Consider the following 15,081-nt stretch of genomic DNA (forward strand, 5'->3'; position numbering starts at 1 on the left):
TTGTCAACAGCAATATGCATTGCTACCCCCCCCCCCCCCCCCCGAACAACAACAACAAAAAAAAAAAAAAAAAAACAACCCCACCTCATAATTTATATGAGAACTGAGAACCTCTGTTTAACATTAATCAAATAATATAGGTTTTAACAACTTTTAGATTCTTTTACCATATGAGTGAAACCTATACAGGGGAACTTGGTTCTACTTTTTTACATTGCTTCCAGGACCATTCTCCTTTTTGTCAATAGAAACGATACACATGTTCTATATTTCTTGATATCAAGATTTTAATGGGTTTGTTTTGTCCATCATTCATGCAGTAATTTTGTAATTTCTTCGTAAAATCATTTAAATTTTCGCGCCCATGTTACAAATAGAAATCATTAAATATGGTTATCGTTCCTGATGAACTTAATGGTATTTTTATAACGAGTTGTCTTTTAAATTTCTATTTCAGATCAATGATTTTTAGTAAATGTTTCAACATTATATTTGAAATTATAGGGTAAATTGCCAAATGATCTAAGTACAATTATGTCATCTTTCATGTACACCCCCATTCTGATAATTTCGACCAGGAAGTTACTATTAATAACTTATCTAAATTCCGCGAAAACGAAACAAGTTCTCGCGGAAATAGTATGACCTAAGACGCTTTTGGTAAGTAGACAATTCATATACAATTTCCGAAATAATTAATGATGTTTTGCATGATATGACAATTGTTTCCATATTTTAGAAAAAACAAACTGTCAGTTTTTCCTGATTACTTGGTAATTTCATAACTTGTCCGTTCACCACTGCACTTCAACGAAGGTGTACTTAGTTTCGCTTTGTTTATTAGGTGTGTTGGGATTGTTTCGTTTTAATAATTTTGGACAAGGGAGTATATATGAAATAATTATGAAATATGAAAGTAATTTTACAGAGATAGGTTAAAAATAATAAGTGTTTTCAATTTGTTGAATGAAAGGTTTAATGTAATGGAATACGAAAGTTGATACACAAAAAGGTCACATTTTTTTTAATAAGTCAATCACGTTAATTCCAGTCTCTTTGGTGAAATTTTTCGTATATTTGGTGCGCGTTCAGCGGTTCCCAGCTTCATTTTGAAGGTTGTAAATTCATGTCATTCATAAATTGTATTTTTTTTCTTAATTGTTACCTCCCTTTCCACACAAATCATTCAACATATTGACTATTAAACTGGGTTGAGAAGCCTGTATAAAAGAAGTTACAATTTATTACTATAATCAATAATTAAGTATGAAATTTGTTTAACGTATGCTGCCATTACGTAATATAAAAATAAAGGTAACCATGAAAGGGCTATAAATGGTCTCTGCTAGGTGTAATTGAACACTCAGCTACTTCTTTTTTGTAATCTCCACATTTAGCCTTTAATATGTTGAAATTAAGACTCTTATGTATCCCGCATTTTTGCGCCTGTCCCATGTCAGGAACCTCTAGCCTTTGTTAGTCTTGTGTGTATGTGTTTCTAATTTGGTTCATTTGTATACATGCTTCGGAGTTTAGTGTAGCATTAATTTCGGTGAACTAGTAAACATTGGGCTATTCCATTTAATTTCTAAACAGGGGGTGGATGGTTACCTTGTCAAAGACCCCCTTAAGGCAAATTTCAATGCCTCAAATGCTTGGCTTAAAACCCCTCAGATGCCAAATCGTGCCATCAACCCCTCATTTTTTCATATTTAGACAAGAAAAGACCCCCTAGAAAAAAATTAAAAAAATGGGTACCTCTTAGATATATTATGAGCCAATCCGTACCCCTAGGAAATGACTTTTTATACTCCTCAGAAAAAAACATCCACCCCCTTTTTCGGATATTAAATGGAATGGTCCATTATTGTTTAGGGGCCAGCTGAAGACCGCTTCAGGGTGTTTGAATTTCTGGCTGCGTTAAAGACCCATTGTGGCATTGGGCTGTTTTCTGCACTGTGGTCGGGTTGTTGTCTCTTTGACATATTTCCCGTTTCCATTCTCTATTCTATTAGTATTTTTTCCATCAAAACACATAACAACGAGAGTAATTAATTACCACAAGTACACGAAAATGAAAATTATTCATTTTAAAAGGTTACATAAGCTATAGAACTCTTGAAGTAGCACCTTTTTCACAGGCTTGCAAAGTACCACCTCTTAAAACAGAAACACATTTACCCGTTAATATTGGATGGATTTTCTATGTTAAAGTGTAAATACTTTCCTTTCATTTCATTTCAATTACTTCAATAAAATAGCTTTAGTTTAAATGTACAATATGTAATGTATTCATATGACATGATTAAGCTTTAATACAAATAAAGTTGTCAATATATCCGACATGTACATATAATAACAACCACACAGGCGTATCAACTGTAACAAACAAAGAAAATAAGTGTTAATATACTTTTCATTAGTTTTTATTAAAGCTACTTGCAATTATAAGTGTTACTAAAACCAGGACTTAGAACGAAATACAATATGTGCTTCATTTTCGTATTATCATGATTAATATCAAAAGTAAAATAATGTGCTTGAATTAAAATTCCGTGAAATGCCTAAGTCGAAAGGTTCATATAATAAAATTCCGGACGACGAAATACCAAAGTAATTTTTCCTCTACATGAGGGTATGGATGGTGGTTTACAGAATAGAGTATAATTGCCGATAAAATATAACAAATAGAGAAAAACGGACCAAAACAAAGAAAGAAAAAAATATAATTGGGTGCAAAAATATAAAGAATGGAGAATAATTGGCAAAGAATATAACGACTAGAATAGAAAATACAGAAATGTAGATCTCCCATCCAAACTCTACCACAGTTGGTTCTGTTTTAATTATACTCAGTGGGATCTTATTTGCAAATCATGGGTTTCTTGCGGTAAAAGGAAGGGGTGTGTCCAGTCTAATTTGCGTCGGTGGTTATGATTTAAAAAAAACGCAAAAAAGGGGTTCCAACTCCAACAAACTCCCTATTGGAGCCGCAAGTTCAAACTAAAAAAACACGAGACTTAGCGCTATGCTTCCATTCATGAATTGCTATTAAAATTATAAGCAACATTTGCAACTATCTTTCACACATAATATTGTGACTCTTATTTACTATCCACAGCGGTTATTGATTACTAGTATATATACATGTATAGAGAGCTCTCAATATATATATTATCAGTGATCGCTGTAGATAGTAAACAAAGAATTTATAGTAAATAGTTGTTATAAAAATACATATTGTTTCTGGTATATTTAAGTAATCACACATACATATATATATCACAGAAAACGCAAAAATAATTGAAATAAAATGAAAAATAACAAAAATAATCGATTTTAGGAAAAAGGGGGAGGGCTAAAGATTTGTCCTGTCCCCAAGTACTTATGGCAAAAACCTGCAAAATTTGTTAAACATTGACCTGTCAGGGGCCATAACTCCGAAAGAGGTAAAAAAAATCTATTTTTCTTAAAATTTCAGGGTAGATAGATATTAACCCTCTGATAATCTTTACCCACGTTAGTAGCAGTTTTGTTCTATCAGCCACAAACTACAGTTTTACCTCTGTGTTCTATTTAAGCTCACGTGACCCGAAGGACGATGCGAGATTTTGCCATTACTTTGTGTCCATCGTCCAACTGTCCACCGTCCGTCGCCGCACTGTCCGTAAATTTTTCTTTAAAAATCTTCTCCTCTGAAACTGTGGGTTTTTCTGTTTTATTTAAAGGATGTCAACTAAAAGTTTGTGATTTCGTCCAGGTTGATAAACCAACATGGATGCATTCTCTAAAAATAGAACATAGGGGTCATATATCTAAGAGAAAAACTGCCCAGCACAACAAGTTAAATTCTATCTACCCTGAATATATTGGGAAAATCTGTCCTCCTGTTTTGAAGTTATTAGGGCCCCGCCGAATGGCGGACGACCTATAGTGATCAGTCTGTCCGTCTGTCTGTCCGTCAGTCTGTCCCTCCGTCCGTCCGTCCGTCTGTCCGTTCGTCTGTTTGTCCGTCCGTCCGTCCGTAGCAAATTGTGTCCGCTCTTTATCTAGAGAACCGTTATTATTTCAAAGTTTATACTTGACATGTATATTAACCAACACCAGAGGGTGTGTCATAATGTATGTACAACTTCTTAGGTCAAAGGTCAAGGTCAAAAACTTTGGTTTTAGTTGACAACCCCATGTCCTATGGTAAAGATCGTGTCCGCTCTATATCTTGAGAACCGTTATGATTTCAAAGTTTATACTTGATATGTATATAAACCAACACCAAAGGGTGTGTCATAATTTATGTACAACTTCCTAGGTCAAAGGTCAAGGTCAAAAACTTTGGTTTCAGTTGACAACCCCATGGCCAATGATAAAGATACAAATTTTTTACCACACATTATTCACAGCGGGGCCCACAGAGATGGCTCCCATCTCAATGATATCTAGTTGCTCCTGAAATGTTGAATTTTTAAATTTTAGCATTTTCTCGCCATTGTTTCAGAAACTATACGAGTAAGGTTAAAAATGTAAAGTTCAAAAATGATCAGCATGAGAGGATGTATCCACTCTGAATATTAAAGAAAAAACTATTTGTTTTTTTAGTTTTTGCCCTGAAATATATTGTTTCCCTCCAATTTCTAACAGTTATTAACTGCTATGCTGAAAACTATAGGAGCTAGGTTAAAAGCGTAAAATGCAAAAAGGATCAGCACGAGAAGGTATTTTCCCTAAAATAAAAAATAAAATCTGTCGACATTTTCCTGAGTTATTGCTCCTAAAATATCAATTTTATGCAGTTTTTTAACTGTTATCATGAAAAGTATATGAGCTATGTAAAAGATGTTTACTGCAAAATTGGTCAGAATGTCACGATCTGTAAACCTTGAAAATTTCTGAAAAATAAGAAAACCTGATTTTGAGTTATTGCCTTTGAAATATACTATTTTTTTTCTCTCTGGTTTTTCGCATTTTTTGTTGTTATCTTGAAAACCATACTAGTATAGAACTAGGTTAAAAGTGTAAACTGTAAAAATGAAGATTTGACAACCCCTTTTTTAATTATGACCTTGAAATGTTGAGTTTTACTGTTTTTTCAGTTTTTTGCTATAACCTGAAAACTATAGGATCTAGGTTCTTCATTTGAATTGCAAAAATGATCAGCAACACAAAGAGTAACTATAGTATGTGCATATAGAGTTAGCAAACTGACGATTTTTATAGCAGGCGAGCGATACAGGCCCACGTGTGCCTCTTGTTACCCATGATGGCAATGTTTTGCATTCAATCTGAACAAAATGAGAATCGTTTGTCGAGGACATATCATACACCAAAGTTTCAAACTTTTTGGCTGTGTGGTTTTCAAGAAGAATTCGTTTGAAAACCAAAACGGCTGGCGACGCACAGCGGACACCGGACGACGAACAACCACGACGAACGACGGAAAACCGAGACGGACGCCAGCTATGGGGTGGCATAATCTGACATGGATCCCAAAGAAAACCAAAACGGCTGGCGACGCACAGCGGACACCGGACGACGAACAACCACGACGAACGACGGAAAACCGAGACGGACGCCAGCTATGGGGTGGCATAATCTGACATGGATCCCAAAGAACAAGGTGAGCTTAAAACTGAGTATTCACATTCAAAGACAAAACTGACTTATGACAAAATTGAGAGAGATATTTTATCTTCTGAGCAAGATATTATAATTCGAAATTAAAACTTGCATCTTAATATATGCCTGAATTGCAATACGTACAAATAATTTTCAAATTAACGACATTGTTTCTATTTCTATACTTTTTTTACTGGGAAGCAACTCCTTGTTGTCAAAATCTTTGGTTGCTGCATATACAAAGCAAGTGACACAAGCATTGTGTATTATACGGGATTAGACCATAATTTTGACTTCATCACATATTTAAAAGATTAAGAGTATTGCAAAGAAACAGATGGTTACCGAATGGATAGTCTTAACAGTTTACATTCTCTAAATCATGGTCCTTCCATAATGCTTGCATTGACCAGGAACACAGACTGTCTTATTAAAAAGTTATCTCTGTTTTCGAACAAAATCATGAATGAATTTTACAAAAAAATTAGTTATTCAAAACATGATTATACTTAATTTTTAAATTATTAAATGTTTTTTCCGTATATAAATTCAACGAAAGTTTGATGATTATTATATATCTAATATTGAAAAAACAGAGCTTGCAATGTATATTTGATGGGAAATTTCCATATAAAAATAAGAAGATGTGGTATAATTGCCAATGAGAAATCTCTCCACCAGAGACTAAATGACATAGAAGTTAACAACTATGATAGGTCACCGTACGGCCTTCAATAACGAACAAAACCCATACCGTATAGTCAGCTATAAAAGACCCCGAAATGACAAACTGTAAACAATTCAATCGAGACAACTGACGGCCTAATTAATGTAAAAACAATGAACGAAATATAAATATGATATACAGCAACAAACGACAACCACTGAATTACAGGCTTCTGACTTGGGACAGGCACATACAGAATGTGGCGGGTTTAAACATGTTAGCGGGCGCCCAACCCTCCCCCCTAACCTTGGACAGTGGTTAACAATACAACATATGAACAAAATATAAAAATCAGTTGAAAAGGGCTTAACTAATCAGATCGACACAAAGCAGAAAAACAAGCAACAAAAACACAGACCGGACATGGCAGGATATTTTTACATCCCTACAACAAAAAAGACACTAAGCACTGATCTGAGAGTACTCGCAGTTACTGACAGCTAGGTCGAAAAAAATAATAACTTATAAAAAATCACTAAATGTTATTCTATATAACTGTTGACTTAAACATATTTAATACAGTATTTTTTATTGTTTTGTGTTGTTATAGTACTATCTCATTGAATCCTAAATACTAGTACTCTTTTATTCATACTAAAGACTAAGTGCATGTACATGCATATGCAGGCAAACAAATTCACTCAAAGAAATACCTAGTAGAATTTACTAGGTAAATAAGTAGATATACTGTCCTTGGGATTACTAGCTATTCCAGTAAAACTTACTAGGTAGAAGGTAAACTTACTAAGTAGAAAGTAAACTTACCAAGTAGAAAGTAAACTTACTAGAAGGAATAGTAAATTCACTAGAAAGACTAGTAATTTTAACTAGAATGACTCGTTAATTAACAAATGTACTATAGTTAGAATTTCTCCTTTACTACTGTAGGTAAGCTAGTAAATATACTAGCTATATAGGTATTTCTTTCAGTGTATAGGTCTGGAGTAACAGCAGTGGGAACCACGAACTTCAAACAGTGAGACAATCTAATTAAAATATAGAACTCGGATTTCGTTGTAGTATAACGAAATCCGAGTTCTATATTTTAATTAGATTGACAGTGAGAGTAAATAAGTACACATGAAAACCATCTTTTTTTTATACCTACCTTACTAATAAGAGTGTTCTGGAGAATTGACTTTACTACTGATACGTATACATTTTACATTAAATAGTATTGACATAAGTATTAGGACTAATTTAAGAGTTGTGTGTTGAGGATATATCTTTGTCAGTTTGTATTTAATAATGATTTATTCACATGTTTTTAAAACTCTAACAATTTAAAGCTTGACATATTATGTCGACACTTGTCTATTGTTGAAGACAATACTTTGCCTTCAAAATGTCGGTTAATTGTATCGTTTTGATTCGGTCTCGTGGAGATTTAATCTACAACTAGAACGCACCCGCGAAATCGCGGGCATTTAGAGCGTTGTTGAAAGTATGGAAACTGTTGTAGGATGAATGTTTGTAAAAGATTTTATGACTGGAGTATTTCAGGAAAGTTATCAAAAGTCAAAGGTACTTGGGGACAGTACAATTTTTTTAGCCCTCCCCTTTTTCCGAAGTCCGTTATTTTTTTGTTGTTTTCTGTTAATTTCAATTATATTAGCGTTTTTTTCTGTACACTATGAACATACATAATAACATATACTATATAAATACAGTTTATTTGGTATTTATTATCAATCCATGGAATTAAACTTGGAATTGATAGCAAAAAGCAAATACACTGTATGTTTGTTCATAGTATACAGAAAAACGCGAAAATAATTGTCCTGTCTCCTATGAAAATAATGTGTAAGTTTTTAAAGCCCTAAACGGAAGTCTTATCTATGACTTAAAAGTCAGTCCGAGGACGGAAGCAATATCCGGACGTCTTTATTTCCGTTTTTCTCCCAAAAAAACCCAACGGAAATATTTTTCAGCGAGGATGACAAATGCGACTATGCATGGTACCTATAGGACATAAAAGCATGATGATTGATTTAATGTGGAAGGAAGAGAAGCGACACACAAAATGAGGTCTTCTCATTTAATAGTATAGATATAGATATTTGTTCATGCATATAGTACATGTACATGTAATAAAGCGATTGGGTTATCCTTCTTTTATCAGATATCGCGGTTAGATGTAGATGACCCTCAAAAGCAATGTGTAATGTTAGCATTGCAGTAACTCAACCTTTTTAATTGAATACAGACACAATGCTTCTTTTCTTCGTATATCGCAGATACAGTTGTTCCTGGATAAAAAGTATAAAATTTATACTTTTCATGCAGATCTATACTTTTCACATCATATAACTTTTGTTAATCTTAGATTTTATTTCATTTTTTGAACTTTGTTACGAGAGCTTCACCTATAATATGAATTTTTTGGGGTTTCTTTGTGTTTTGGGGTTGATGTCTTATCGCAATTAAGATAATATTTATAAAAAAATGTGTTTGATGATGCTAAGTATACAGTTAAAAAATAAAAATAATTGGAGTAAAAAGAACAGTTTATAGGCGATGTGTTTCGGTCTTGAAATGTGTTACAATTTGCAAATTTGTTTACAAACCTTTCTTTTGACCATAATTGTCTTGTATGCATATGTTTATTCTGTCAACAGAAAAATGGGGAGGGTCAAAGGGAAGTCTTTCTAAATTACTTCGTATTGCAATTTTATCACATCATCATTAAACACTATGAATGCAAAACATTGTGCCAGTAAATTCCCACAAGATAGAATACACTAAAATATTGAAATGTTTGGTTTCCGTAAAGGTTATATATGAAAAGGCCTAAATAATAACAACGCTATCTATAATTGAATACAAGGCTATTAATAATATGTTGACGTCAATCGGTCAATCTTTCCACTGACCCCTTTAATCAAGATGCCCTACATTTTTATCTGTTACAGTTAAACGATTTTGTATTAAGTATGGCTTAAAATGACACTATCTCTTATGTTTGACAAATAAGATATTCTATACTCTATTTAGAAGTATCTGTGCATTTCAAAAAGACAAAAATATTTAATACACAATAGACTTTGATACAGATCAGAGTTTCTTTAGAATTGACATATTTCCTACTGACTGTGCAATGCTTTGTTTGATGAATTCCCATTGTGAACATAATATAATTACAGTTTTTAAAACCCAATTGAATTTTACATTGTACAAAGTTTTGACCTCCAAAGTTAAGTACGATCTCCTCTTTACAAATAACGCCACTTAAAAATATAAGTATTGCTTTCCGTACTTGAGATTTATATTACACATATAAGTGAATCAACAAATCTTTCCTATAACTAATGCATTTGAATAGCCTTTCTGTAATTTTTATGTTTACTAAAAAGACTGGCACCCGAAGTATTAACTTTGGCAATATTCGTCTAAAACCAATATACTTCAGGAAAAAAAACTAAGTTTTAAAATACATTGTAATTCAGTGATATAATGCAATTTTTTCTAGTAGTTTCTAAACGGTATAATTTCAAATTACACGTCCATTCGTTAATATAAGTGCTAAAATCCTGTATTTCTACACAATTAAAGGAAAGTCTTGGCTAGAAATCTATGCATTTTGAAAACGACCAAGTTAGAAATATTTAATGCTCCATTAATAAATAGCATTTTTTTTTTAGGATTTTCATCACCGAATCTTTGTCCACACTGTTATTTTTTTTAAAATGTTTAACATAAGTACAAGTAATGGATGCATTTCAAACTTATATAGTTATTGCTGTATATTATCTTTGTTTTTCGTTTATTTTTTTGTACATACATCATCCCGTTAGTTTTCTTGTTTTTGTTTTGAACTGTTTTACATTTGTCATTTCGAGGCCTTTTAAAGCTTACTATGCGGTATGGGTTTTGCTCCTTGTTGAACGCCGTACGATGACATATACTCGTAGTTGTTAACTTCTACGTTTTTTGGTCTCTAGTGGACAGTTGTCTCATTGGCAATCATACTACATCTTCTTATTTTTATATTATGATGATAATATGAATATTTTCGGAAATGAATTGACTCGTAACAAACGTAATGCCGCAGATTGTTTGATTAAATGTTGTTTGCTCCACGTTCAGTGACAAATATCTCATGTTTATGTAGGAATAGTTAATACTATATATAGGTAGATTCTGCAATTTGGGTCAAACGGTAGGAAATGTTTGAAAATTAGACTGCCACTGGATTAAAAGAGTATGTTTGATAATAACAGAAATAGTCCCTTGCAACAGTCCACACACGCATCCCTGAAGAAGTTGTTGCAAATTATTATCAACGTGCATAAACATATATGTACATGTATTGTGGTACTCTTCCGTCACGATGCATCGAATTAGTGCTCCCATTGCGGCATTACGTGTCTTTGTATTTAAACATCCAGGAAGCAAAACAGATGCCCTCTTTAACATGGGGGTTACTATCGGATTGGAGAAGTCCAGGGACGACAATATTTCTTTACGCTAGTCAACCATTGGCGTCCAAAGAAAGTATATTTTTGTTAAAAAAGAGTCAATATGTTTTCTACGTCCCGATCTTTTGGTTCCTGAATACTCAGTGTACTTTATATATAATGTAGTCCATGGGATATAAATCGACGCTTGTGCGGATTTTTGTTTTTCATTATTGTTCGCAGAAAGAAATCTACAGCAAATTGTGTGCGAGTAGAGTAACATTTACCGTTTATCGGGTTATTTTCGCGTCGAGTTATATTCGCGGTTTGGGTTGCAGAGAGGACAGTTAAATCTTAGCTGTATTCGTTATTCGCGATTCATGATCTTGTAAAATGCATTTAAATGAACAGTGAAATGTTCGTGTAGGGCAAATTTCGCGATAAAATGTATGACGCGAAAATAGCGAAAATTAAATTCACGCAGAAATTTCCCGATACATATATACTAAAGTAAAATATATTTGAACTTTCCGGGATAACAATCATCTAACTTGCATCAACTTCGCTAGCATTGGTTACGATCCAGTCCCCTCCTCTCCACCCTTGGCGGATTAAGATAGATTTCCATTGGTCGCAGTTGTAACTGGCTGTATTCAATCAAAAAGCGCCTTTGAGATGATCACGTGTATATGTAGAAAATGTACATAAACAATTGCCACGTGCTGATTGTGCAACAAGTCTTTAACCTCATAACATATGACGATATTTATTGACAATTTTAAAGTTCTAAAAAAACTTACTGAAGTTCTTGGGTATGTTTCTCGCGCAAAGTTGGAATGTCAACGTATATTTTCGGTTCCTGCTTCACGAAATTTGTAAACACTAGACACAAATATTTTTAACCCTCCACACTGAAGAGAGCTAAACTGCTGTCATTGGTCAAGTATGATGTAGTCGGAATGGGCGTGGCTTTTATCTACCGGTAGATGGCGCAGCATTGTGATCGCAAATGTTGGCTTATTCTGCCAAGGGTGGAGAGGAAGGGACTGGATCGTAACCCTTGGCTAGCGAAGATGAACTGTAATATCTCCGTTAAGGTCAAGGTATATTAAATTGGCTGTTATTATTTTGCATCAATAGAATGGAATTTTATGTATCAACAACATACTAATTTTAAAATAGTAAAAAGCCTCAAACTAAATTTCTTTTTGAGATACATTTGTAAACTGAGCCGTATGTATTTGGACAGAATACACATGACATTTACAGTTTTCCCAATTTTAGAATATTCTTTTGTATGAAACAAATTTAGTCTCCAATTGAGAATCGTTTAGAAACTCAAAGAAACATCTCGAGGGAGCACGAATTGTAATTGGATTAACTATTTAAGCAAGTAAATATGCTTTAAACATATTCTTTAAACACTGAAGCGAGTTTGGAAACTCTTGCAAAAAACGACAACAACGCAAACATATTTCATAAATGTAAACTCATTGTTCTCTTGAAAAAAAGTATTCTTAAATTTATCACTATAGTTATATCTTTGAGTACATTATTTGTCGGTACTGATATTTGATTTTGAATTTGGTATATAGTTATTGTCTTACATCCTGACGGTACTACGAACTTATATTCGGCATTGCACATGGGAATGCTTTTCACTAAATCCGTTGGATGTGTCCTGATTGAAACTTAAGTCTCAAAGAACATGATATATTTATTGGTTGTAATTGCCGTCGAACTATAGCTTTCCGTAATTTCAAATATTCTTCGATGTGTACTTTGTGGTTTTTGGCCTAATGCTAGTTTATTTTTTTGTTTCTCGGTGCTTCATGCCAATCTAATGAATCAAGTTATTTCCAAGTCTTATTTACAGTTTATTCTTATGTTGTTTTGTTACACCTCTGTCTAGGGTTAGGGGAAAGTTGAGCGCTGACAAACATGCTTAATACAACAAAATTCTGTATGTGTATGTCCCAATTCAGGAGCTTGTAATTCGGTGGTTTTCGTTAAAGGCTGTCTGTCGTACTTGAATTTCATTTAATGTTTTTTTCATAAATCAGGTAGTTAATTTTCTCGTCTGAATTGTTTCACATTTCAACATATCTGGACCCTTTAGTGCTGGTATGGGGTTTGCTCACTGTGGAAGGCCCACGTACGGTGATCTATAGATACTTACATCCGCGTCATTTTGAACCATGTTGGATAGTTGTCTTATTGGCATACATACCAAATCTCCTAATTTTCACACACATACACATATTATAAGTTACATAGTGTGCTAGTAACCTAATACGAGGTCACAAGCACACTGTGTAACGACTTTATCTTACCGATTATCTTAACATGTGGCATTTAGACTAGTGGCCTATCAAAGTAATGAAGTCTTAAATATAAAGAACTTACTTCCATTGGTCTATACAATACGAAGGTCAACAATAACAACTTGTTAGCTTTTAATGTGTTTTCTGCATTTATTTCAATCGTTAATCATCAATTTCTTCATCTGTTGTCCGGACGAAACGTTTGTTTTTTTATAAAGGGGCGTAACACCACAACTAACCATGTATTAAAATAAACCACGCCTACTAACCTCGTATTAAATATACACGGTCTCCACGCGGTCGCTTTAAACCAATCATATTCCTAGAAATGTATAGGAGGTAAGATAACAATAATTAGACAATGGCCGGATTATCTTACAGATACTATGCCACCCTTTGTATCTGAATCTACTAGTTGTAATCTGCATAATAGCCAAACGTATTCAGTTCTAATAACTGGATTAGATATTTATCAAAAATCTTTCTCCCTGCAACTCCTCAGGCTGACGAACAATTTATTCATGTCTATACAAAAAAAAAAAAGTAAAACAAAAATACAGAACTTCAAGGCAAACTCAAAAAGGAGGAATTCCACAAAAACCGACAAAATCAAACGCTATGAATCAACAGAACATATTTCAGTTCTATCTATACCTTTTAAAAGTCTTGGCAACAGAGGTCTCGACAGAATCATAATATAAATTTTATTTACTTTTCAAGTTTTGGATGATTTAGAAAGAAAAGAAGCTTTTGACTAAAATATCATATATGTTGTTTGTCATAAAAGATTTTCAATATATTTTGGAAACCATTGACAAAAAAATATTTCGCAATTTTCATTACATTTGACAAATTTTTCTGTTTCCTGTAACGGATATTTTATGATAAAAATCTTTTCTGGTCGTTAAATTTGTCAGTTTCCGTTTACAATCATGAGTATTATATTTAAAATAGAGTTTCATTTGAAAAAAATTCCGGTTTCCTATTTTCGGAGAATTTATGATAAACCTCAAAATACTTATTTCTGGTCATGTTTATTCAGTTTCCTTATGCAATCATGTTTGTAACGTTTCAAATAGAGTATTGTTGTAATAAAAGATGTTTCTCTATCAATTACATAAATATTCAAATTTCCCAGTTTTCATTGACTTCTTACTAAAAAATCCGATGATTTTAACCCTAACTCATCTGTTTCCATCAGTATTAACTTGTTAGACCTTCAGTATAACTTTCAGTAGATTAGATTATGATGAAATCCTAGACACAAAAACACTCTTGAGTAGTTTCTGTGAGAAAGATTATATCACAATGTTGACTGCTGTACCCCTTTTTTTGACATTTTTACCTATTATGTCTGTTTGTTTTGTTCACACATTGTTGTCAATATAACGGAATTTTATGCGACTGTCATACAAGTGAGAGGTTTCGCCAGCTATAAAACCAGATTTATTCCACCATTTTCTACATAAGAAAATGCCTGTACCAAGTCAGGAATATGACAGTTGTTTCCATTCGTTTGATGTGTTTAAGCTTTTGATTTTGCCATTTTATAAGGGACTTTCCGATTTGAATTTTCCTTGGAGTTCGGTATTCTTGTTATTTTACCTTTTGCAATTTTGTTAATGATAAGTAACTTTTGCATCGATTGACTGGACTATATATATATATAAGCCATCAGCCATCGATTTAAAAAATAAATGTTTTTCCAGAGATAAATATGAAAGCAAGAGATATGATCCTCTGAACTTCTTACGTTCCGGCAGTATAGCCTTCCTAAAGTGTGGTGTCCGTTTAGCTGTGTGGGATGTTTAAATACAAAGTCACGACCGGGCGGAATGGGGACGTTTCCGAAGTCTAGTGTAGGGTGAGTGCCAAAATATTTTACACTGAAACGGATGACACAAAGATATAATGTCTCGCCTTTTTGTAGTTTTGATAGCATATTGCAAAGTTGAAATTATGATGGCAATATCTTAACATGTAAACTATGCAAAACATTCAAAGTCAATGAACGATGACT

At 33.3% G+C, this 15,081-nt stretch overlaps 1 long non-coding RNA gene across 1 annotated transcript in view; it reads left to right on the forward strand.

The window, feature by feature from the left end:
- The first annotated feature begins 478 nt into the window (after window positions 1-478).
- The window catches only part of LOC127711836 (uncharacterized), a 71,912-nt gene continuing 57,309 nt past the window's right edge, over window positions 479-15,081 (forward strand). The window contains exons 1-2 of the long non-coding RNA XR_007986899.1: window positions 479-660; window positions 14,771-14,925. This is a non-coding gene — a long non-coding RNA (uncharacterized LOC127711836). The remainder of the gene's footprint in view (window positions 661-14,770; window positions 14,926-15,081) is intronic.

The sequence above is a fragment of the Mytilus californianus genome, unplaced genomic scaffold, assembly GCF_021869535.1.
Source record: "Mytilus californianus isolate M0D057914Y unplaced genomic scaffold, xbMytCali1.0.p SCAF_8, whole genome shotgun sequence".
Taxonomy (NCBI): domain Eukaryota; kingdom Metazoa; phylum Mollusca; class Bivalvia; order Mytilida; family Mytilidae; genus Mytilus; species Mytilus californianus.